We start from the raw sequence: 26,721 nt of genomic DNA, 5'->3' as shown, positions 1-26,721 counted from the left end.
ACCCCATTTCTGCTCTTTGAGACACTCCAAGTGAGCATCTAAATAAGCATCTAAAATTTGAAGGTGTTAACTTCAACCACTAAATTGTGTACACGGTTATCACAACAGAGATAAAAACATCAGACCCTAAACGCCATCGGTGTCCTGAATAATTTTATATCAGCCATAAATGAATTTGTTTATACTGATTAAAAACGTCAGTTTTCATACTGCCAGTGAATTGAAACACCAGTGTATTGGTAAAACCGTTAAACACATCATTCACAAATCTCCCAGAGACTCTGGTGGTTTGGACATGCTGGATTGGTTTGGAGTATGTCCTACTAGAGCTGACAAAGCTAGCAGGACAAGACTGATCTACACACAAAACAACAGCTTTATTTTCACAAAGAAATGCTTCACAGTAATAATATTGGGCTAATGGCATTTATGTTGCTTGAAGAACAGAGAAGCAGAGACACTCTCACTGTAATAACATTTTGCTGTAGGGATTGCTTTAGAAATGGGCTACAGATATTTTACTAACTGAGACACAGTTGTACAAACTTACAAATCTATAATCAATAATTCCATAATGACTTCTAGTGTCATTGCTTCATGTCTGACAGCACTGGTTTACAGGATGCTGCTTAGGTGTGACCATGTCCTTAGAAAAATCTTTGTCTCTAACAAAGTTTTTTCTTTAAGGGTATGCTATTGATTTATTGTCTAAAGGATAAAACCTATTTATTAATCAGCGAGGGAGCTTTTTTCCCATTGAGTTATCTGGTTAATCTAGGCCAACAGTTTCACAAAAGTCAAATATGACAGAAAAACATATAAAGATAAACATTTTGCCACTTCTTCAGTTGGATATGCACCACCTCAACATTCTCCAACTATATTTAAGTATGAAAGTCTAGATTTCATTACCACCTGCCACTGTGAACCACCAAAAGCATTAACATATCATTTCAATTCATTAAAAAAAAAAACAAACATCAAACCAGTGTAAATGAGAAAAAAATTCTAATGAGCAAAATTTTGGGGTATGTGGTATTTGTTTGGTTTGTGCACTCTGGTCTATCAAGCCCTACTTAAATAAAATGACTTCTGTAGCAAGGTGTATGATATTTAGTGGTTAGCTCATTTGCCTCCCAATTCTAGGGTTCAATTCTTACCTCTGCATTGTCTGTGTGTGATGTTTGCTGTTTTCCTTGGGGTTTGCTCCAGGAACTCTGGTTTCCTCCCCCAGTCCAAAGACATTTGCTGTAGCCTGACTGGCTTACCTAAATTGTCTGTAGTGTGCGATTGTGGCATGCAGTGGGTTGGAACCTTATTCAGGTTTTTGCCCCAAGTCCCCCTGAGATAGACTCCAGGCTCCGCATAGCCCTGTATAGGATACGTGGTAGAGAAAATGGATGGATAGATAAACTAATTCACCCATAAGAGATAAAAGGCATCATTTGTTTATTGTGTTAAATGGGCTCTTCAGAATAAGACTACTTTTGTCAGAATTGTGCATTTGGGGGTTAAATTCAGGAGCAACAACATGCTCCTCTGCGAATTGAGTCCTTGAAGGGGAAATGATGTGGATGTAATGCTCGCCTCACTTATGTAAAGGCACCATCTGTGCACCGAGAGAGGCAGCAGTTGCAGGGCCTCGGGTCTCTGATGGCAGGACACTGTCTTTCTGCTCATCCAGAAATAAGTAAAGAGAATTCAATTAAAGTAAAGTACATTATTGCATTATTGACATTATTACCACTATAGCCTGCAAGTACTACATCTGTAAACGTCCTTACAAAGTAAAGATATGTTTAATTGACAAAATATATACATTTTTCTTTATATTTGATAACACAGTTTGGGTCATTTTTTATGGATTTCACAGTACAAAACATTCAGTCTATTAAGCTTGCTGTTAAGACCATTGCTAATGATGGCCCACAGATACAAAAAGATGTGAAAAGCTTTTTGGGCTACTGTACATTCCAAATTGAGCCTATAACTGAATTTATAATGTCAGCAAAATGACTCAACAGGGACCATTAAAAATTCTGACATCTGTGTTTTTATTTTATGAGAGTCTTCATGCTGGGAAGCTAAAGCTGTTGTCTAGGTGAGGTTACAATTACATTCGCCTTCAAATTACTTTTATTTTGACCTTTATTCTTGGTGAATGTCCTTAAAAATGAATGGTACATGTGACGTTAGATACAATTTTCAGTCATTTTAAAGCAGCAATTTTTAATTTTATGTTTTAAGATAGAAACAGAGCCCCAGTACAGGTAGCTGCTTGTTCTTTTTCACTTTACTCAAGCAATGCTTCATGGCTTTCTGATGGATTTGATATAACATGTACAATTATAATATGACACGATACAATCTGTAGAGCTGTTGTAACAGTACACACAAATAATTATTGAGGAATATTGTTGTTGAATGACATGAAAAAATATACCAAACAACTTGGATTGACATTAAGGAGGGACTAATTAAACATTTATAATAATACAGGTTCGATTAGTGTTAAAAAATGACGCCTTTATGTATCTATTGAATTGTGACTGTGGGTGGCAGAGAGTGGGAATTTGTCAGCTGCTTTCTTGTACAGCTCAGGACTCATAGATTCTACACTGACATGATGATGTGATCCCTCATCTTAGATGATGGAGTGTTAAGTGCTGTTTGATGTTCTCCAGACACCTTTGGTGATCTATGGAAGGCAGAACATAACATACAATAAACGGAGGGATGACACGGCCAAAACAAATCAAACGAGTTCAAGACTCTTTCCCCTCACCTGTCAGACAGCCATGACTGGTTTGACACCTTATGTTAACACTTAACTCATACCCTCTGAGAGCAGCAGGATGTCTCTCACTGTCTGATGTGCAAATGTCAATTAGCCATCTAAAACCCAATTAGGCATTTAATTACTGCCTACTTGTCAAATGGAAGCTCAGTGAGGAAAGTGATGCTCTGGGGTCTAATGATGCTAAATGAAGCAACTGAGCAATATACACTCCGTTGTTAATGAACATGGTCTTTCTTTCTTTCTGGCCTCCTGTTCTCACCAAATGAATGTAAAAGCGCCTTTTTTATGGTGCCCCAGGTCCTGTGGTAACCTTGCCCTGATCTCAGATCTGGTTTGGGCATAAAAACTTTTGGTTTGGGCATAAAAAGTTCCCAAATACCTTATAGATTTAAAAAAAAGGTCAAATTATCTCCAGACTTTAAGCACCTTGTAGAATTAATTAACAGTAGATATCTCAAGACAGGATTTCAAATTTGATGAGGTTTAAAGCCAAAGCAGACTGAGCGACTAGAAAATAATTGTGTTCATACTGCCACCAAGGTCAGTACAGTGCAAAACAGACCAAAGACAGAGCCTGATGTAGCTTGTCATGTTAATGCAGTTGTCAGTAACCTGCCACCCAACCCACACAAACTGAGTTTGATTAAGTCAGCCACACAGGAAGATAGCCAGTGACAGATCATAAAGGAAGGCTGGCCAGTCTGTCAAGGTAATTGACTTTTTTCCTGTGGAAAGATTCACTTTTAAAGTGTGAAGAACTGATATTGTATCTCTGTACACAATACAACGAGGATGAGAGTCACTGTATTTATCCATAACAGGTATCAGGGCTTATTAAAATTTGTCCACCCGACTGCATTGTAGCTGGAGAAAAAACATGTGGTGGAGGATTGCAAGTTCTGCCTAGAGAACAAATTTTTAGAGCAGAAAGAACCAATATTGTCCAAATCATCTTGTATTCACAACAAGCAATAGTTTGCTATCAATGAAAAAGGAAGAAATACCTTGTAATATCTTATTGTAACTCACATTAGCTAGAGATTTTGCTCTGAAATTTCTTTTAATTGGATTTTTATCTCTCTCACTGAGAATACTAAGTCAAACCTAGAAAGATATCTGAATATATCCCAAATAGAAATGTAAACATAGAGCTAGTGATCTAAATAGAAAAGCACATACAGGGCAGTAAGCAGGGCAATCTTGTCCTTGTGCTTTTGTTCTATTGTGCTGAAGCATGAGCCTAGAAGAAATACTGACTGTATAGAAAATCTGCAACACTTTGCCAATGCTGAGAAATTCACAAGCCAGAATGCCAACGAGGACACTTGCCAAAGAATTAGACACAGCAGCTAAACAGCAATAAGCATACAAGTTCCCGATCCAGTTGGATTGAGATAAATGTTGGCTAGGTCCTGTATCAGTTACAAGTGAGAGTACTGGGTAATTGACCACCAGCTGAGAGGAGGCAAAATTACAGTACACCACATTCAAAAGACGCCAGCTCAAGCCACAGAAGCGTGGACTTATGAGGACATGAGGAGTCAGGCTACTCCAAAAGATAACACTACATCAAAAGCAAACCTATTGAACAGACCATAGCTTCAAACGGATTTAAGGCCTAGTAGCTAATAGTACAGTGAAACTGAAGATTAGATTAGATATTGCTTTCTGGGTTTGTATAGACCTGTAGTTAAATATATACGTTACAATGCGTACGAACAAAGTGATTATTTTCACCTTATAGTTAAAAGCTGTTGTATTTGTTGTTTTTATTTGCCATTTTTTTTTTGGTTAAAAGATGCAAGTCAGTCAAAGCCTAGAAGACCTTTCAGTTGACAAATGGTTATATTTTAACATTAAGCTACAGTGTTAAGCTTAAGATCAACTGCTGAACAAGATGCCAGATATCAAGGTATTAAATAAGTGACTGAGATGTCTAATACCCGATTAGTGGCGAGCATGAGCAACTCTGTCTGTGATGCGTAATTTTGGTGTAATGCGTTATTTATATATAGTGAGCCATGTTAGGTTAGTTATGAATGACTGAGTCAGTCAGGTTATAAAAGATAGCAAGTACTAATGCAGACTGGACTGGAGAATAGATTATTTGAGCTACACCAACAAGAATATATTTACTGTAGAGCAGGAAGTCGATGTTAGTGTCTGAAGGAGCATTAGGCATGTCCTGTATAAAAGAGGTGGTCTGTACTGGCACATTGATTTGTAGGAAGTAATTCTGGAAAGAAAAAAGAAAGAAAGAGTGTGTGTGTGCCTGTGTCTGTTTGTGTAAATGAGGGGGAAATTAATGGACAATCAAAACCGGATGACCTGTAGGGTGTCTCCGCTGTGCTTCCGCTGTAGGCTGATAGAGCATCTGGTCTGATGGGTGTGCTGTGTGTGTAGCTGATGATTCTGTGTGTAAAGTGGGAACTAATTAGGGTTGTGTAAAAAAGTTAATGGTGATGAACAATAAGCCAAATTGTTCCTGAATTAGTTTGGAATGACAAATTATTAACAAACCTAAATGATTTAAAATATAATGACGTTTCTGTCTGACAGTTTTAAGCTTAGAAATATTGGACTTGACTGTCACTCTGCTTTCTACAATGTAATGTTTTTGACATTCAGGTCAGGTTTCCTTAAAGATTTATTTAAATATTGTAACATGTATAAATACTGTAACCATATTCTCTCTCTCTCTCTCTCTCTCTCTCTCTCTCTCTCTCTCTCTCTCCCTGACCCCACATTTGCATTTATTTACCTTTTAGCTTTAGCTCCCATTAAAAATATGCTATTCTAATATTCAGTCACTCTTTGTAATTATAAAATATTGTCACAAATAGATTTCTTTCATTTTTATGTGGCAGAGCAGGCCAAAACAAGTCATCTAATGATAAAAGAACATTAAATAAATAATAGAAAAAAAGCTGTTACACATAACAAAGAGATTCACTGCAGTGTAAAAGTACCACTGGGCCAGTATTTGTATAATGATTAATAACCTGTGCACCTCTGAGCCACTTTATCGTGTCAAGTGTTTTAATATAAATCTTTGATGCTTAAGAGATAAAAAAAAATGAATGTAAGCTGTCTTATCCAAAATGGCAGCTTGGCAGTAGCACGCAGCAGCCACTCCAGATACATGGAGATACATATGGTGCTATTTACGTTTTTTAGCCCGAATATTCCTAGTACACGGACATCCGAGACAGCGGTGTTTGTGTATAGAACCGCCAGAAGTTAATACAGTACAGAAGACATGCAACAACCAACCTGCACGATGATGTGTTGGAAAGGCTTTGCAAACATGGCTTGCTATAGAGACAAGGCCTCCAGTCCTCTGTGTCGCCTGATACCGGTGACCAAAGAGGGGATGCTGAAAGCGGTGCTCGAGGAAGCGGAAGTGCGGTAAGCGGGCGGGTGTCTGTGCTAGGCTAAAAACAAACCCTAGCCGGCTGGTTCTCCCGTCCATTCTACTTTCAGATGGTTGCTCCCTGGACATTAAACTGGACTACATCTGACTCAAACACACTACACGGCGAGAGTTTAGAAACCATTGCATCTTTGTTTTCATGGAGACGTGGCTCAGCGGCAGAGTTCCAGACACTGCCATTCAGCTAGACGGGCTCACCTTGTTTTGTGCAGACAGAAATACAGCTCTGTGCGATAAGGCTCGCGGTGGTGGTGTGTGTGTTTACATCAACAGGGAATGGTGCAAGAACTCTGTACTTGTTTCTATCTACTCTGAATAGTTAGTGGAGTTTGTGACTGTTAGATGCAGGCCATTTTATTTACCACGGGAATTCACCACAGTTTTTATTGTCGGAGTGTACATTCCCCCAGCGTTAATGCTAAAGTGGCTCTGAACTGTGTGAACTGTGTTGGGCTATTAGCGATCTGCATAATGTTCAGCAGATTGTTTACACGGCTATCAAACAGATAGCGCTGAATGCGCTGAACACCTTTTACGCTCGGTTTGAGGTGCAGAACGTAGCGGCAAGGAAGAAGTAGCGGCCATCCCTCCCCCCAATGATCAATTATTCTGTCTATCCATGACCGACATGAGGAGAACTCTAGACAGAGTTAACCCACGGAAGGCTGCCGGACCAGACAACATTCCTGGCAGGGTGCTCAGGGAATGTGCAGAACAGCTAGCGGATGTCATCACTGACATCTTCAACATTTCCCCGAGCAGCGCTGTTCCTACGTGCCTAAGAAGTCTACAATGTCATGTCTCAATGACTATCATCCCATAGCACTCACACCCATTGTAATGAATAGCTTTGAGAAGCTCGTCATGAGGCACATCAAGACTCAGTTACCACCCTCACTGGACCCTCTGCAGTTCACGTATCCTCCAGACCGCTTCACGGACGATGCCATTTCCACGGCCCTTTATTTAGCCCTCACTCACTTGTACAATAAAGACACTTACGTATGAATGCTGTTTATAGCATTCAACACAATCATCCCTCGGCACCTGATTAAGAACCCGAGCCTGCTGGGACTGAACACCTCCCTCTGCAACTGGATTCTGGACCTCCTTACTGGGAAACCTCTGTCAGTCTGGATCGGGAACAGCATCTCCAGCACCACCACCCTGAGCACTGGAGCCCATCAGGGCTGCCTGCTCAGCCCAATGCTGTTCACTTTGCTGACTCACTACTGTGTAGCAATGCACAGATCGAACCATATTATTAAGTTTGCTGATGACACGACCGTGTTGGGTCTCATCAGCAAGAACGATGAGTCAGCAAACAGAGAGGAGGTGAAACAGCTAACTGCCTGGTGTAAAGCCAATAACTTGAATGTCTCTGGATGTTGATAAAACTAAAGAGATATTTGTTGACTTCAGGAGAGCACAGAGCGTCCACTGTCCACTGAACATCGACGGATCCTTTGTAGAGATTGTCAAGAGCACCAATTTTTCTAGAATACGAGGGATAATGAAAGCTCATCTGGAAAAAGGTACAGAAGCTTTTGGGCCCTCACGGCCAGATTGTTATTTCCACAAGCCATTAGACTCCTCAATAACTGAACTGAACTGTAGCGAGCACAATACACACAAACCAACCGTACAGTATGTACTGCACTGACCTACAGTACACCATATACACACTCTTCCAATATACATCCATTTACACAGCACCACAAATAACAAACTGTTTACATACTGTTTTTGCACACTCTTTTTGCTTTTTGCACATGTTGTCTTTTACATTTCAGTTGATTGCTGTTTTGCACAATACATTACAATACCTCATATAACTGCTACTATAATACTCATGTGTTCATTCCAGTATTTCTGCACATGCAATATAGAACATACAGTATATGTGCACTAGTTGGTGCTGCATTTGTGTAGTCTTTTGTGTAATGTCTTGTATTTTTTGTTTGCACTGTCTTTTGTCTTGTCCTGCACTGTTTACACCAGGTTGCACAGATGCACTTTATGTGGCTAGGACTAACTTACTTAAGTCCTTATAGCTCTGTCTTTGTTTTTATGTAGCACCATGATCCTGGAGAAACGTTGTCTCATTTCCCTGTGTACCGCAACAGCTATATATGGATGAAATGACAATAAAAGCTTTTTAACTTGACTTGGATGGTACAGCAATGTGAATATCTGTGTGTAGTCAGATTTTGTTTGATATTTAAAGCATTTATTAACATTTATTAATCTGAAAATTCATATCTTGTACTTCCTTTCCTGCACTTTGCACTTGCTAATTCTTTGCAAAGCGCTTTTTAAAAATATGTCAGTTTTACAATATACCTATTTATGTTTGTCCAAATCAGAAAGCCACTGACAGAATCTCTCCCTCTTCAATGTTTTCTGTTTTTATCTCTATTCATCCTGCAGCTGGGACAAAGAGGAGATCTAATTCAAGCCCAACCTAAAAGCAGTCCATTGTAGCAGCCTTGCAAATTTACCCACTCATTTAACAACTACTAATGGGATTTGTGTGTATGAGTGTCTGTGTGCGTGTGTCCCTGTGTTTTGCATTTGCTTGATTGTTTATCAGAAGAGGTTATTAGCACAGAGATTAGAGGGGAAAAAAAAGAACCTCTCTATCTAATTCATGTTGTCTCTCAGTTCATGCACGGATGTAAGAGTAGACATATCTATGCATCTATGAATATGGTAATAAGACATTGTCCCACCAGTGATAAACAAGCAGTGACCTATTATTAAAAACAGTGAGGTAGGACCTTCTTATCAGCCATTGTGTAACTGACAAAGAAATATAATACAAATACCCTTTCTTATTGAAATGATGTGCCAGATGTAATGAATCTTTAGTTCTATGAAAAAGCTCATTTAAGAGCCTCAACATAAAAATAAATGGGAAATAATGGGAGACAGATGTGAAATAATGTTTGATAACTGATTATTATATTTATTGAAAAAGAAAAAGAAGGGTGTCTGGGGTATGGGAAGAGAAACCTTAAAAAATTGGTGGTGCTAGCATTTGCAATGAGAAGAGAAGGCTGGAGGGGAAGAGAAAGAGAAAGAGAGAGAGAGAGAGAGAGAGAGAGGCATAACCCTCTTTTTATATTCCTCATCCCTTTCACAGGTGGGGCAAATTAATCAGCCAGCCAACACTTCTCCTCCCATCACATGCTCCCCAAAAGGATTCTGCTATTAGACTCAAAAGTAGAAATTGACAGAAACAGATTTCTTGCAAAGCATTCCTTTGTTTTTTCTTGCAGCCAGGCTTTAGGAACAGTAAAGGTAGAGAGACAGAAAAAAAAAAGATGAGAAACAAACCCACATGAACACACACTTAAACGCAAACAGTAATTATGCCTTCATGCTCAGGGCTGACCTTAAGCCACTACTTTAGAAATGTGCCCTTGATGTGGTGTAAGCATTACAGGATTACTCATAATCTACTGGCTCATACATATAATAAAAAAAATGGTGGGTTGTGGTCTGTTTATACCACAATATGGGAAATGGAGTAGAGCTTGGTGAAACCATGGTGGCAAAATCTGTAGTAAAACAGCTCACTGTATTAACCAGCCGTTCAAGGACTGGTGGAGTTCTCAATGTTTGGATAATACAGCGAACAAATGCAAGGGTTCTACCTTGGCTTCAGTGGGTCACATCGAGCACTGCCCTAAAGCTTTGCCTAGATATGTTTATTTCCCAAAATCATATTTGGAAGGATTGACTGAATGATTAGCTTCAGCTGTAAATGACAACATCATCTTGGTGGGCTTCACACACAGGTTACCCAAACAACACTTGTTACAAAGCAATGGAACATGGCAGGAGCATTAAAGACTCCAAAGGGCATCATTTTATATTGTAGAAAATGATTGTCGGTGAAGAAAATAGTGTTTCCCCATAATATATATAATTCCCCCAACAGAGTTTTAGGTTGATGGTATATTAAGTCGGTGACCTGGTGAACCTGTGTTGATGTATTCGTTGAGACTTCAAAGCACTTTTGTATGTCGCTCTGAATAAGGATGTCTACCAAATGCTATAAATGTAGTTTTCTTTCTTCAGCCATTAATGGTACTTGCCAATAACCTTTGAGCAAATCAAACTTACGTCATGTACATATGTAGCCGATATGACTCTGTATAAACAGTCATCAAATCAAAGTGAGTTGTCCTTTCCTGTTTGTCTGTAGAAGCCATCAGATGTTTTATACTGTAAGAAGACAGGGTGAGCTCTACGCTTCAAAACTTGGCTTAGCCAGGTCATAAGCCATCGGATATTCCACTTACATTTTTCCCTTATTTCTGAGATTATGACAGTAAGGTTGTTGTTTAATTGCCTGAGCTAAGCCTACATCAATGTCATGCTCAAGGACTGTTGCACGGCAAGGAACATCGGGGAAAATAGAGTAAAATTAAATGATGCAACAAGAAGACAGATGTCACATTTTTTATGTTAAGACCGGTGAAAAAAGACACCAGGCCTGTTCAGCAAGCATTTTGTCAGGTGACAGAATTTTCACACTCCTGGCTATGTCTTCAGAGATTAAATTAATCAGATATAGGCACTGCAAATTAAAAGTTAAGGAGTTCAATTAACTTTCAGCAGCAGGATCATTTAACCAGAAAGACAGAACTGACACAACACCAACACAGTTAAAGATCTGAAGGTTAAAAGTTCAGACAGACACCTAACCACAGTGCAGGGGCCAGAAAATGTGGCTTGAAAAGAAATACAGTAAAAACCATTGGTGGTAAACTAATACCCAGAGCCGATCGGCCCTATATGCTCACTACGCAAGTTGCGTAGGGCCCCGCAAATTACGCGAGGCCCCGCCTCCCCCGTCTCATTTTACAGTGTGTGTTAATGTTTACTGTGTAGATGACAATATGAAGCGGAGCTATCCATCTGGCCATGAAAAGAGAAAAAAAGAAACAAAATGAGTGAAATTCGAGAACAGCAATCAGGGAAACTTGTGTTCTCTTCAGGTTTGATGTCAGCAAGAGCAAATAACAGTAAAGTTGATGTGATTCTGTCTCTAGTCTCTATCTGACTAGCTAAATTAGCTGTGCAGTGCTGCCAGTGCAAATGTGAATGTGTGACAAATGGTTTACATGGCTCACGGGTCAGGTAGGAGGGCCCCTTAGCAGAATTTTGCTTAGGGCCCCAGGGAGGTCAGGACCGGCTCTGCTAATACCTGATCAGAAAATTCTAAATAAAGAGACTTTGCTTTGTGATTAAACAATTTCAGCTTTTGACCAGACTTTTGCCAGCTTTTTTCTAAGCTGCAGCACAAGATCGGTAGGGACTGTAATGAAAACTGCTGACATACAGCCATTGAATACATTAGCTGGTGGATCAGATGTTGGCCACTTTTCAGTGATGACATAACACTATGCTGACAGAAGTGTCTGGCCTAAGTCTGGCCACACAATAAATAACCAGATGTTCAAAGGGGGTTAAAATAGCAAGGATATAATCTGTTGCATGAGACATGATTCTTTATCACACAAAGCTATGGATATAATGGCTCACAACTTACCTTAATGTGTTTCAAGCAACTAGCTGATTGGGGGTGGGGTGGGGTGGGGGGGTTGTAAGACCTCTCCTACCTAATAAAAGCAAAACTACTCATCTCTAGTTGAGGGAGCATTTAAACTCTGACCTTGTAACAATACAATTGTGGATCGTTTTAAGCATGCCACGCAAACATTATGTTAAATGTCTTAAATGTGCATAAGACACTAAGAAACTATATACATTAAGGTGGTAATGTTATCGGTATCATCTACAGATCACTGTATTATTTAGATTATCATTTACACAGTATTATTTATTAAAGTTAGCAAAGGTAAAAATGTTCAGTTGTTTTTTTTTTATAAAGAATGCATGTACAAGTATTAAAAAAGTACATTTTAACTACAAATAAACATTAAGAAGGTAATACAGAAAGTTACAGAATAGCAGGTGCACAATGGCTATTTTCTTTCTTTACTTTAGACATATTTGAAGCCGTGTAGACCGAAATGATTGTGTACTATGTTTATTTTCATAATTACTGATTAGTATTAAATTTTCATCGCATTTTCCGCAGAGACAGAATTCAAGGGTATAAAGCATTGATAATGTTTCATTGGGGAGCTAATAACTTGGAAAAGTGATAATGTTTGCCACTCTGAATAAAAACATCGGGCAAATTACATAAAAATAAGTAAGCTGGGACTTTAAGGGGTTAATTAGAATGACCTCAAAATCTGAGTGTGTGATAGCCGAATAACTTCATGACCAAAATCTTAATAGGAATGAGGTACAGCTTGATTTCACCCAAAGGCTTTCTGAAAGCCGATACAATGCAACCTACCTTTCATACTTAATATTTATTTATGATTGCATATAAACATTTATTTCTGATTGCATATAAACAACCTGAGATGGTCTGTTTATTTAGTACAAGTAAGTCATTATTAAAGACTTGGTTCATAGCAGAAATCTAATTCATTTATCAGAGGGTCAGATTTCTATAGAAGGCACATTCATCACCCAGAATGACTGCTGGTGCCTGCTGGTGGCAGTTTATGAACAAATGTAGGAAGTTATGAATGACATAAGAGATTTGCTCTTTAAATGCTACATAATCGATATTATTGGAATGAGGGTATTTCTAAACGCTTCCATAGACTATCACAGTTTCTAACTGTGTTAGAAACGCAGCTTTATGACAAAGAGGGTTTTTTGGCAAAAGTCAAGTGACATCATTGACAGTTAATTCTGTAAAAGGGATTAAATCCAAACAAAATGGCCTTCTGAGCACTGGTCAATAATCTGTAATGTAATACCATAATTGTATTGATAATGACAAAGAGGAGACAAGCTGTAGTTAAAGGTGGGAAATGGCATAGTGGACATGATTCTGAAATACAACACACATTTACATAAGCTTCTATAGTCATGTAAACCTGTAAATGTAAATCCTTTGGCTGGAAAATATTTCAAAATGTTTCAAATTTGAAAACATATATTTTGAATTTGTACTCATAAATACAGTATGAACAAAAAAGTTTGTCTTTATAAGCATAAACAAAGCTATAATTTAAACACCACAAGACATATAGACATATATTTAAATATATCTACAGCAAGAAGTAATTAGCTTTTTGCCACATTGGGATTCAATTTTGGTCGATTCCTTTTGCCAAATAGTCTTAAATTCTCTAAGGTAACAAGAGTCCCGGTGATGGACATGCATTTTCATATACCATAAATTATCAATGAGATGAAAATCAGGGGTTCAGGCTAGGCAATGCAAGGCCATTTTTTTAGTTATTTAGGCTGAATGTTTGAGGTTGTTGAAATGTCATTTTCTCCCCAGATTCATTTTCTTTGCTGATAGAATTAAATTCTCCATCCATAATTTCTTTGATGACATGAAATGCCCTAGTACCATTTGCTCCCAGCTCCCTACTTTGCTCTGATTATGGTGTTCTTGAGATAATAGGTGCAACCCTATTTTTTCCCTCCAGACACTTTCCGTAAACCCTCCTTTGCCCAGAGCTGAAATGGAGATTGAGTGAAATGGAGATTGAGATAATGTAGGAGTCTCACCTAGTATAGTTTGTGCTTCATGCCAGACCATAACTGAGTAAAGTCTCAAGAACCATCCCATCTGAACACATGCTAAATGGGGTGTTGCAAAGAGCAAATAAAAAAAATGCCAATCTTATTAAGGCTGTCCAGATGTATCATATTAAGTTTGGAAAGTGCAGACCACCTTAATCACTATTACAAAAATAAAGCAATGGCAGATGAAGAATTTTACATCTGCTGTTCCAGAAAAATCCTCTTTACTTTAGAGAAAACTGAATGATTATAGCAGATTTCCAGTTTATGAAAACAGGAGTGACGTTCATTTGGAAATATGATCTTGTTTTTGAGTAATAACTGTCTCATTGTTTGTAGGAATCAATTTCTGAAGCTTAGGTGTAATATCCCAGGTTCCCCAGGATGGTTAATGAATGGATAATTCAAGGTTGGAAAAAGTATCTCTTGTTACAGTAATTAAGATAAAGACTAGATGATTATGACACCCCTGGTGGATTGTAAAAGGAATAAGGGCCACAAGTGGCAGGTTTTGCAGCGCATGACTGAGTTGTTGCTTTTATTGAGCTCGTCTTTTCTCTTTCATTTCTCCTTTCTCTTTCGTGGAGTGCTTTGTTTGTCAGATCAAAACTCAAAAGATATCATGGGCTCAGTTGAAATGCTCTCTGTGTGGCCTCTTCCTCTTCACTGCAAGACACTAAAAAGAATCAAGTTAAATACACACAAGTGTACATTTATTCATAGAATTACTCACTCCTTCTATGGCAAATACAGCTCTCGTTATTGCCTCCACCGTCACACTTATTTAGACTGTGTGTACTTTATATCCAGAAAACTGCTCCTGCAGGCTTGCCGCTGCATGAAATCTGACCCCTACAAGTAATCCAGAATTTAGCTGAATGCAGAAGTTCCCCACACTATCCTATTGCTACAGTATGCTCCCTGTAGGCTTTCTGTAGCTGCCCACATCAGATTTACATCACTAATACTTGCCTACAAAGAACAGTGCCTGTCTATCTTAAGGTGTTTATTGGACTCCTTGTATAGCTCAACCAGATAATCTGGATTAGTTGGAGAATAGCCAACACCCGATACCACTAAGGCTTTTAATTAGTCATGATCTTTTCTCAGTCTTCTTGATTGACATATCACTTCTCCAAGTTTCACAGACACCTACATTTCTCTCTTTGTAGCTTTGCTGAGAAATGCATTTTCTGTATGGATGTCATGTTCACATTTCTGCAGATCAGTGTGTTCTGAATGATAGTGAAAAATCTAAGGAGTGACATTTTTCTGTCTTCAGAATGGCAGCATTAGTGCAGAGAGAGAGAGGTCAGTGTGGGTTGTGTTTAAGGGCTTGGTCAGGGAATTTCTGCATTATTCAAAATCAAACAAGCTCAGAAATGACTGGTCAGAGAAGGAAATGAGCAGAATCTGACTAAATCTCTCTCTCTCTTCCTCTTTCTCGCTCTAAGGCCCTATCTATTAGATGTTCTATAAGGCTCCAAACTGTGCCATTAAGTGTGTGTTGCATTTAATTTATTTATATGTGTGTGGCTAAGATCTACTGTGATTTCCCACAACAGTGTCAGGGTGATAGCTCTGGGGTTGCTCTGTGCTGTGTGATGTAATGTTATGATGGGTGACAGTTACAGACACGGAGAGAGGGAGAGAGAGAGAGAGAGAGAGAGAGAGAGAGAGAGAGACCCAACAAATCGTGTCAGGCAGTTGATAGACCGGAAAAAAAAAACCCACCCTCACATGCTACATCTTATAGATGTATTGGGTCAACTGCACTACAAATAGGGTGCTTTTATTATTGACTGTCTATATTTTCAAATGCTATTAAGAATCAATCAAGCCACATTGAAATGATTAGTGTATGTGGTTTTTTTTTTATTCCTTTTTTTTCTACTTTTCCTTACATAATCTGTGGTAATATAAAAGGAATGTCAATCTATTCAATGGTTTTTCTATTACAGTAAGTGGTTAAAAACCTCTTATTCAAACCAGCTGAAAAGTCTTTATGATATTCTAAACCTGTAAATACTTATGAAAGGATGGTTTTATCATTTAAGACACAGCTCATGACAATAATCACAACGACAGTGGAAAGTTTTAAATAAACAGAGCTTGTCAGTGTGTTTAAAATTGCTATGCATGAAATGCTATACATTTTCCAGTTTGACTTGGCAGGCAGATATGTATCGCCTATGATGTGGAAACTAGTGGATGTCACTTTTAATCCCTGAGATATTTATAAATACACGGGCGAGCATGTGAACAAAGCTGTTGGAATGCACGCACAATGTCATGCTTCATGTTTATCCAGCCAGGACCTACAGCTGGCATTATATCACATCACGTTGATGTGGATTATTTTCAACAACACACCTCATCATTTTTTATTCCTTATGTATCGTTAAAAGCAGAAAGAGATTCACCTTTCAAATACACTCCCTGACTTTTTGAAAAGCTGTGTAAAGAAATGCAAGCTCACTTTTCCCAATAGACATATATGTCAAGTGCAAGGAATTTACTAACATTATTTCTGACTATGGAAAAAAGATGGAATGCCCAATATCAACCAAAAAATCTAACTATGAATAACTTTAAAATATATCTGAACACAACCACTGATTTCAGTAGAATATAATAATAATAATAATAATAATAATAATAATAATAATAATAATAATAATAATAATAAAAACTTTTCTTAGTTATAAACGTTTCAATCAAACTTAGGCCAGAACACATAATTACATTTAAACTTGTGGATCCACAAACTGGTAAAGACAAATTTCAAGGTTTGTCTTTAGTTGGCAACAATATAAGCAGCTAATATTAATGTGTGAAGTATTTACTTACTCAACACAACAGACTTTATCGTTATTGTTCTAAATTACATACGCAAATTCTATACAGTATAGAATAGTGCTACTACTGTTGATGCTACGAGCTGATCCAACTTTAACTTGAGCTTGATAACACTTCCCAGACATTCCCAGTAGGAATTCTGAAGAACAAAAGACTGTGGTTGATAATTAAAGAAAAGTGAGAAGAAAATACTAAAATGTGCAACACACTGTTAAATAGAGAAGGTTAATTAAATGTATGTGTGTGACTGTTTGAGACCATAGATATTTATAAATGCAAATTTCTATTATGTGTTGATTTATCATACTGTAGATTTAGTGTGCATAGTTGGAGAAACAGCAATAGTCGTTTAGACAATTGATACCTGTGGATCTGAATAACAAGCTAATAATGGCAACAATTCTCCAATTGCCATGTTAGACCAGAGTGATCTTTGCTGACCTGTTTATAAGTCTCTCAGCAATCTCTGTTGTCACTGCAGCCAACTTCACAAAAGCTTCAACATGGCTCATGAGTCAGCTTCCAATAAGACAAGTTGCAAACAAATTGGAATAAGTTAGTTGCCATTATTATCTTGTTAATCAGATCTGAGTTCCGGTGTCTATATACTGAGTTTCAAGTTCAGAATTCTTTGGAGATCTGATTCAGAAGTCCCATAGACAAGTAATAGATGGATACTTATATGTCTGAATATATGTCTGGAGTATTCATATTGTCCATGCTGGTTTCTAAGCATTTATAGTAATTATGCCAATTAAACTAAATGCGAGTTCATTTAGAACTATTTATATTAGTGCTGAGTTTTATCTCAGATAAACTTACACACATAGAGTCTGTGCTATGAGCTCAATTGAGACGTTGATCTGATACCAGTGGACCATAAGGTCAAATGCCTTTTATCTGGCCAAAGCTGCTGTGCCCTTGAGCATGGCAGTTAACCCAGATTTGCTTCAGTGATGTTTAAACGAAGGCTCTTTGTGTCCTTGCTTTCCCTCCGAGTCAAAACTGTGCTTCTGCAACCAAGCATGTTATAACCATGCAAAAATACAAGTAAGTAAACACAAATAAACACAGAATTACCTGATACTAATACAGTGAACCCAACGACATTATGTGTGACATTTTCAATATCTGTGATTCCTGGGATAATTAAAAGTGATTGGATTGTTTTAGTTTGTTTTTGACATTTTGATAGCATCAGATCCTTCAAATTGATAGGATAGTAACCTTCAGCAGTCGTTTATTTATTCTTCTTTATAAATAATCCTGCCATGTCTGCTTTGGGGCAGTTTTTTCCATTATATATTATATTATTCATTTCATTTCTTTCATTCCGCCACTCTCAAACGTCTCTTTATCATGATAGCCTATGATCAGAACTACACATAATATATAAAGATTCAAGAGAGTTTTGTAAAGTAATCATAATTCAGAATGTTCTTTATCTTTTAAGGAGACAACACAAATTTGAACCGTAATAAATACCGTAACAACCGACCATTTTCCAGCAAGTAAATTAAATTAGATTAAAATACATACTGACCAGATTGTCTATGAATTTATGTGTTTTACCAGTATTGAAGCCAATGGTTAAATTATTTTTACTTAGAAAAGTCATTTTCTCTCACTGACTAAGTCACTAAAAAGCAGTTCTCGAACTAGCCCAACTCTGCCTCCTTTTGAGGCAGAAAGAGAAAGGTGTGTTGTTTCATGTAGATGTAGGTCTTTGCTTCACATTATTATTCAAATTATTATTATAATGATAAATAATGAGGTAGGCAGGAATGCATTAATACTTCTGCAGGAATGCATTTGTAGAAGCTAGCTATTGTATCTAATGATAAATAACAACATCTAGCAAACAATGGATAATTCTTATGTATTTGCTTGCAGGTTATTTTACAGTCCCTCTGGGAATTCATGATTTTGTGATAACAGAAATGAACTCAAAATCAAACAAGCTCATCAATACTTAGTGGCGCTTTAATTATTTAAAAATATAGATTTTGTTCGTCGTAGAACGTCATCATAACACATATTGAGCCAAATCCCTCTTTAATTTACATGCATTGAAATGAGTACAACTAGCATTAATTACACTAATTACATATGTGTTTCACTGGTAGGAGTTTAAATGAAGAACCGTGTGCTTACAATTTTGCTAATTTAAAAATTGCTAAGTAGTTTTCTAAAAAAAAAAAAAAATAAATCTTTTTTTTAGCAGCTTGAAACACTCAGACATTGCTCAAAACTCAATAACTCGAGATCTTTATGACTTCTAATAAGAGTGATATATCACAATATAGTCACACAGTTAGTTGAATGGAGTCGACCTGTATGGAGTTAAGGTGTCAAAACATCTCATTATAAATATACCCGATGCTGAAATGTCCCGGAGTTGGCTATAAAACATGTTTAAACAAACAACAACATGAAAAACAATGAGCTATGAAAAACAAGCCTATGATAAAGATCTTAAAAGGATCACGTTCAAGTGTTTGAAAAAAAAAAACCCTGATATTTGGTGGATGGCCTCCTTTAGACTCCTCCAAACTCATGCTTGTGCCATATTCATTCCATTTCGTACAAATGGATTAAATCATGGATCACAAGATGTTCATAGTTTGGGCTGTTTTTCATAACCAACTTCTAATAGACCTGTATTGATGTCTGCCTGGTCTTCATGAGGTTGAAAATTATGAAGCTGTGTTTAATAAATGGAAATCCATCTAAATCTTGAGACACATGCTGAGATTAAATCTGTTGTAGGTCAATACTAACTCTTCTAGCAAACATGGATGACATTTTAATGCAAGTTCATTTTTGCAAGCAAACCCTGAGAGAAAAGATTCCTACATGTATAGTGTATAACGAGACAACGCATTTGTCTTGCTGTTCTCTGGTTTTAATAAGGACTCTGCTTCACGTAGGACATTTCCTCAGCTTACCCTCGTTTGATAAGATCTCTCCATTTCACTTTTATTTTTTCTCTTGCATTCGACACAGGACTATGCTGGTTTCATTGAATTCTGACTAATTTCTTTTGTCATGCTCATTTCTGATTAAGAAGCGTGAATGTACTGTATGCTAATGTTTGTTTCTTTCTTTTGTTCTCACACTTATTTCACCTCTCTTTCACACTTATTAGCTACAAATCAGATATTATTACATTTTGCCGCTAATTTGTTAGAGATACTAACATCACTGGTATCTGATCACCCTGCCCTTTCTGCTACATAGATGGCTGAGACTTCAGAAGAGGTTCTGCGTTAGGTCTTTTCACACTGTGCTTAACATCAGGTTATCGTCATTTGAAACCCTGCCGTTAACCCCGGTAGACGAACGTTTCACACTTGTAATTTAGAAGCAGTTTTAGCATGGCTTTCTACCTAGGGTTATACCTAGGTGTCAAACATGTCCAGTATGAAATGATGTGGTGTTAGAATGTTACAGCTAGATGCTTAGCAACAGACAACCAATCAGAAATTGCCTCATGTCATGCTTTCATGCTGCTTTGTACAGTCATAGAAACACTGAATGCTGTATAAACAGTAGTTAAAACCTTTTTGTTCTTTTTGTTGTTGTTGTTGTTGTTTTCTTGCTTTTGCACGTATCAGAAGGCTTAAAAGAGTCAAGGAGGATTTACATGGTGACTTTTACCTCACTGATGCGAAAACAACAGACAAGTACTTAGTATTTTAATACAGTAAATATGCTGCATCTATCCAATCGTTGCTGTTGACTTATTTGCAAATATACAAATAAGAAGGTTAAGCCAGTGTTTAGGAATGTCTGGTGTGAACCTTTCGGTTATTAATAGCCAGGATTAATGTTTAACCTTGAGTAAAGTATGAGCAGTGTGAAACGTGAAACAAGATAACCCAGGATTGTGTTTACCCGGAGTTCACGATCCCTCAGGGGAACTGATTCAAGTGTGAAAAGCCCTAATGTGTTCTAGCACACATGACTTGCTCATTACTCAGTTTTAGGTATTAAAAATAGGACTCACATTCTCTCCTACAGTCAGTCCTGTGTGCACACTAACAGACTAACAGACACCACTGTTAGTGTATGATAATGCTTTTTATTTTATTTTCACACACACGCTATAGCAGCAGTATAGATTTCTTTAGAAGATGATTTATTCTGAGTTGAACTCTATCACGGTTGGACTGCGTGGAGATTATTCTGAAAGGATTCCATACTAATATGGTTATAATGGTAGACATGCTGGCAAAGTCTGGTGCGTTTGTCTTATTCTGTATACTGTCGTAGGAATATTTCTATCACGGGTTTGCTTGTAGGAATTAAAGTGCATTAAGATGTGCATAGTGGACCCACAATGGAAAGTGGCTGGAAGTGTTATTCTCAAGATGACTTGATGTCAAGATGTGGCTGTGGTTCTGAAGATGTGGATGGATGGATTACCAGTTATTGTATACAGCTGCATTTTCATAATTGTCATCTGCTCCTTCATATTTTCTGTCTACTGTATGCTTTGTCACAGGATTCCTCCATCTGTGACATTCTCACTCACACGCAGAGACTCTCTGTCTGTCTCTCAGCATCTCTGATGCTTTCACTTGCCTATTCATCTTCCCTTGCTTCCTCCCTCACTCCCTCCTTCTCCACTCCCTCCCCCTCTATGTCTGCCCCCCCCTCTCACACACAGATACACACACCATTATTTTCCTTTTTTCCTCTCAATCAATTTTTTCTCTTTGAACTTATTATTTTTTTTTTTTACTCAATAGCTTTTTCTGTCTTACTTTCCTCAATTTTTTTCTGCATCTCTATCACACCTTTTTTCATGTTGTTTGTATATCTTTTATAGTATGGATGCGTCCTCACACACACTCCAGTTGTACTCAGCTCAGCTCTTTATAGGGATCACATTCTGTCCACCAGAACTGTCCCAAAACATTTTAAACTGTTCCATAGTGAAAGCTGGCTATCCCACCTCCACTTCTGCCCATGCATTCTACATTTGTCCACATTTCTTACCGGTTAGGCTTTTTGTATTATTATTATTATTATTATTATTATTATTATTATTATTATTTATTATTATTATTATTAGTAGTAGTAGTAGTAATTTTTTTAAATAGACACCGAAACTGTTGCAGTTTTTCCACAAAATTTGTCTTCGCATTGGGAATCATAGCAGTCTTAAGTATATAAATCTCCACAATTGACTGACATTATGATTCACCAAAGACATTTTACAAATAAACACTTATTGTCTATCATTCAGTTAACTACAGAGATGGCTAAAGATGCAGTGTTAACAAATATAATATCTCCAAATGACACAAAAGATATCATCATGATATATTGATCCATAGGACAACACGAATCTTTAGCTTGCTATTTGCATGATTACTATTGATCATCTCTTCATCACAGCAGCAGCTAGAGGGTGGGATATATTAGGACTCAAGTGTACAATTTGTCCTCAAAGTTGATGTGTTAGGAGCAGGAAAAATGGGCAGGCGTAAGGATTTGAGCGAGTTTTGACAAGTTGTGATGGCGAGTTGGAGGTGTTGATTTGGCCTCCAAATTTCCAAGATATCAGTCCAATCGAGTACAGAATATGTGGGATGTGCTATACAAACAAGCCCGATCCATGGAAGCCCCAGCTCGCAATTTACAGTACATCAAGGATCTGCTGCTAACTTCTTGGTGCTAGATAACACAGTACACCTTCAGGGCTCTAGTGGAGTCCATGCCTTGATGGGTCAGGGCTGTTTTTAGCAGCCAAAGGACCAACACAATATTAGTAAGGTGGTCATAACGTTATTGGTGATTGGTGTATGTCCTAGTCCTCACTGTTGCTCTGTGTTTTAGCATTTGTGACACAGAAATTTCCCTTGGTGATAAAGTACTCTCTACTCACTCTACTTTACCTTACTCTACATATCCACCATTTGTGGATCAGGCACGTCATGCCTTTTTTTATTTGAGTTTGACAGACACACCTTTTTCTCTAGGACTGACTAGCACCAAGACCATAGCTGCTTTATTAGAACTGACCTTTTGTGCTAGCAAAAAACATCACGAGTCATTTTGCTTCACTTGGCACTGACCTTTTAGACCAACCAAAAAAATAAGCTCTCAAGTCAATTTAACACATTCCTGTGCTTATGAGAACAATCAATCCCCTGAGAGATATAGCAATACATGTGCGCATGTGTTTGTGTGTGTGTGGGTGCACTTGTGGCATCTCAACAGTGATAACCAATTCCTATCTCTGTGCTCTCCAGAGGCTGCGAATACAGAGACTGAGATCGGCTTTTGTCTCATCCTGACTCATATCGGTGGAACTTATTACCTCCACTTGTCTGTCTCTCTGTCTCAGATCATGGAATTTGTGTTTGTGTGTGTTTATACTAATGCATATGCTCTGAGTGGAACTGAGTATCCTCATTATCAAAGCGTTGAAAGCTTTTGTGCTCATGATTATGTATTATCAGTATTATATCCAGTCACACAGTTCAATATCATCTCTCTCTCTCTCTCTCTCTCTGCTTTCTTTCCTCTCTCTCTCCTCTCTCTCATGCTCTTTGTGTCCCTCTCTTTCTCTGCCATTCTTGCTCTTGTCTTTCCATCTGTTTGTGTTCTGAGGGCCATCAGTGATAAGCTTTATCTTGTGTAGTAACTAGTATCAAAGATTACAACCCAAACGTTATTGGTGTTCAAGTTGATAATGGATATAACAAATACACGAACAGTTATAAAATACCACAATCAGGAAATATTAAAAAGAAATCACATTTTTAGTAGGTTACTTAAGCATACTGTGTAGCCTGGACTGTAGGGAGGATAATGAGGAAGGCAAAGAAAAATCAGTTTCAGGATTGTACAATGTACTTGATTCTTCTTATGGGTGTCACGTTTCAAAATGATTATTTAGATGCCACCTACACAGCAACAAGCTACAGTATATGGGTGGTTGTGTGAAAGAAGCTTTTCATAATAGCATTTGATGCCAAGCATCCTTTATCCTTTATTTGCAATCGCTTTTAACTTTTTTGGCAATAAATACCACCAGTATGTTTAGCAAACACGACATAAGCATATAAGGAAAAGCCTAAATACCCACCGTGCATTATTGGCTGATTTGGGGATATTTTGTGGCTAGAACCTCAACATATTAAAACCTCATATTATCGCTTTACTTTTGACTGAGGAAATTTAACACCAATTAACATCATTGAGGATTGAGGTGGAAATTCACTGATATGAATCCTAGAGTATAATTCTTAGTCAGGGACCCATGTTTGAACAGAATCTGGGAGCATTGGTGCATTGGTACTGTGATGAAACTCTGGTTGAGTCAGTACGCACTGTACTAGCAGACTGAGAATGTGGTATAAGCTGGCATTAAACCAGTGTGTCTGAAATGCGTATGTGTGAATCCGAGTAAAATACTCTTTTACGGTTTTAAGTTTGAATGACACAAAGACCAATTAATATCGTTAAAGGAATTCTAATGATGTCCTGGGATTTAAGAGCATCTATTTCACACACAAAAAAAACTATACATACACAGCTGGTCCTTGACTTGCGCAACACAGGCAGAGTTACCTAATGTACATTAAGTAATAAAACACAAATAAATAAATAAATAAATAAATAAATAAATAAATAAATAACCCAATGCCTCAAGTGTACCACTGTCAACCTTTTCAGCAGCTCTCACAAAAACACCACTGATACTCAGGATGCACAAACAGAACTGATTTACTCAGCAGATGTTGCCTGATGTGATACTGTTCATATTAAAGAAAATCCTTCCAGCCAAGCTGTGGCAATGTGTATCCTCATGTATACTAAATAAGCTCCTGGTGTGTGTGTGTATGTGTGATACTTTTCCAATTGAGGATGGCTTCTCTCGTTTTCTCATTTACAATGCAGTCAGAATTCTCATCCATATTTAAGCAGCGTAATGAAACTTTTAGCTCAATGACTCAATGGTAAGTGTTTTATTTTCTTACTTTTTTCTCCACTTGCATTGCTTGGTTGGTGCTTTCTTGTCCGTTCCTAAAACTGTGCTTCCTTCTTTACCCTTTCCTTTCCTCAATTCAGTTTCCCAGTGCAGTTAATTTAATAAATGCCTCAGGAGAGCACGAGGTATTTCCTTTACATATGATTGATAAGCGGCTACGTCTTGTAATGTTCGTGTACAACATTTGCCTTAAGCTCGGGTTTGTACATATAACTGACTAATCTGGCATTACACTCTTGATGTACGCACAGTATGCAGAACACGGTGCATTTGGGTGTGGAGGATGAGTTGGGAGGAAGGTTTTTACAAATTTTACAAAAGCTCCAGGCTCACGTTTATACAGTCCATTTTCAAAGGCTCAACAAAACAGAATAACTCAATAGCAAACAGGTCCGTCACGGACTCATGGCTATCCTTTTGCTCCGTGAAGTTCACTTGCTCCCCTGGCTATCTCTCTCTCTCTCTCTCTCTCTCTCTCTCTCTCTCTCTCTCTCTCTCTCTCTCTCTCTCTCTCTCTCCCTCTCCCTCTCTCACTCTCTCTCTCTCTCTCTCTCTCTCTCACACACACACACACACACACACACATTCTGGTTAAGGGAGTCATGGAAAGAACATAAAAAAACACAAATAAGTGGACTGGTGGTAATAAGACAAGTTCAACCTGCCTCATGTCCTTCCACAGCTGACATTCAACCATGTAATTTAACTGCTAAAGCTATATAACTTAACAGATTAAAGAAACTTACATTGGTACACAATTATTTTCATTCAAATCAGTAATCCAGATAATCCACCCGTCTATTCCTCTCTCTCTCTCTCTCTCTCTCTCTCTCTCTCTCTCTCTCTCTCTCTCTCTCTCTCTCTCTCTCACACATACACACACAATATTTACATCTTTCTCTCCTTGTGTCTCTGTTTTTATAGAATGTCTTTTACTCCATTTAAAGATGTGTGAAATGTGTAAGAATATTTCATTACTCACAGAGAGGATAATCTAGGTGCTAAGTCCTGTAATTCATAGAGAAAATCTCTGCCTATGGTTATATACCACAATAACCACAGCGCACTAGTCTGTATCCTGTATGTGTGGCAGCATGTTCTGTCAAGACAATGAATCGTTTGGATATTTACACAAATCAGCTTGTTTTTTTGTCTGTATTAGAAGTATTTAGGTGATTAATTTTATGTATATATATATATATATATATATATATATATATATATATATATATATATATATATATATATATATATAAATTACTTTTACCAGCGGCACAGCAGGTAACGTTGCCTCAATCAAGCCCTTCACACATATTGCAAGAATTTGGTAAGCAGCCTGCCATGTGGATTAGAGCCTTGTTAAAAGCAATTATGGGTGGATTATACAGTATTATAATATAAAGTCCTCATGCACTGCTTCAAATGTATATTCTACTTTCAGCTCTGAGTAATTGAAGTGAAACTGAAAGGTCAGCCTGAATCCTTTGTAGGGAGTCATTTGTTTCCCACAGAGCGCTAATTGAATGAACACCTGGCTGCTGGCAGGCTACCGTCCACTGAGAGAGAGATATTCTCGTGTGGCCACGTTTATAGCTAAACTGTTTTACAGTGGCATTTATGCTATTTTTTGGCCTTAAAGTAAGCACGACTTGTAAGCAAGGTATGTAATATGCCAACAACATGGAAGTACACTCCTTCATCCAGCGTCTTCTTCCCAATGAATGAGTCATGCACAGTAAACCCACATCATGCCTGTTTATAAATACATTGTACCGTATTTTCCGCACTATAAGGCGCACCTAAGAGCCTTAAATTTTCTCAAAAATCGGCCGTGCGCCTAATAATCCGGTGCGCCTTATGTGTGCACTGAGTTCCAAAAATCTGTAAAAATGTTGTTGTGCGACTTTGGTAAGCGCTCCGCTTGATTGACTGTCGGATCATTTCCCGCTGACACAGGGACGTAATACATACACTACGTAAGCT

At 37.8% G+C, this 26,721-nt stretch overlaps 1 protein-coding gene across 1 annotated transcript in view; it reads left to right on the top strand.

The window, feature by feature from the left end:
* LOC132859336 (thyrotropin-releasing hormone-degrading ectoenzyme-like) overlaps positions 1-26,721 on the top strand; it is a 159,200-nt gene that overhangs the window by 29,682 nt on the left and 102,797 nt on the right. The gene's annotated exons all lie outside the window — the stretch shown is intronic.

This window comes from Tachysurus vachellii, chromosome 16 (genome assembly GCF_030014155.1).
Source record: "Tachysurus vachellii isolate PV-2020 chromosome 16, HZAU_Pvac_v1, whole genome shotgun sequence".
NCBI classification, from domain to species: Eukaryota; Metazoa; Chordata; class Actinopteri; order Siluriformes; family Bagridae; genus Tachysurus; species Tachysurus vachellii.
The sequence above is the reverse complement of the archived record's forward strand: the minus strand, read 5'-3'. Positions and strand labels throughout refer to the sequence as shown.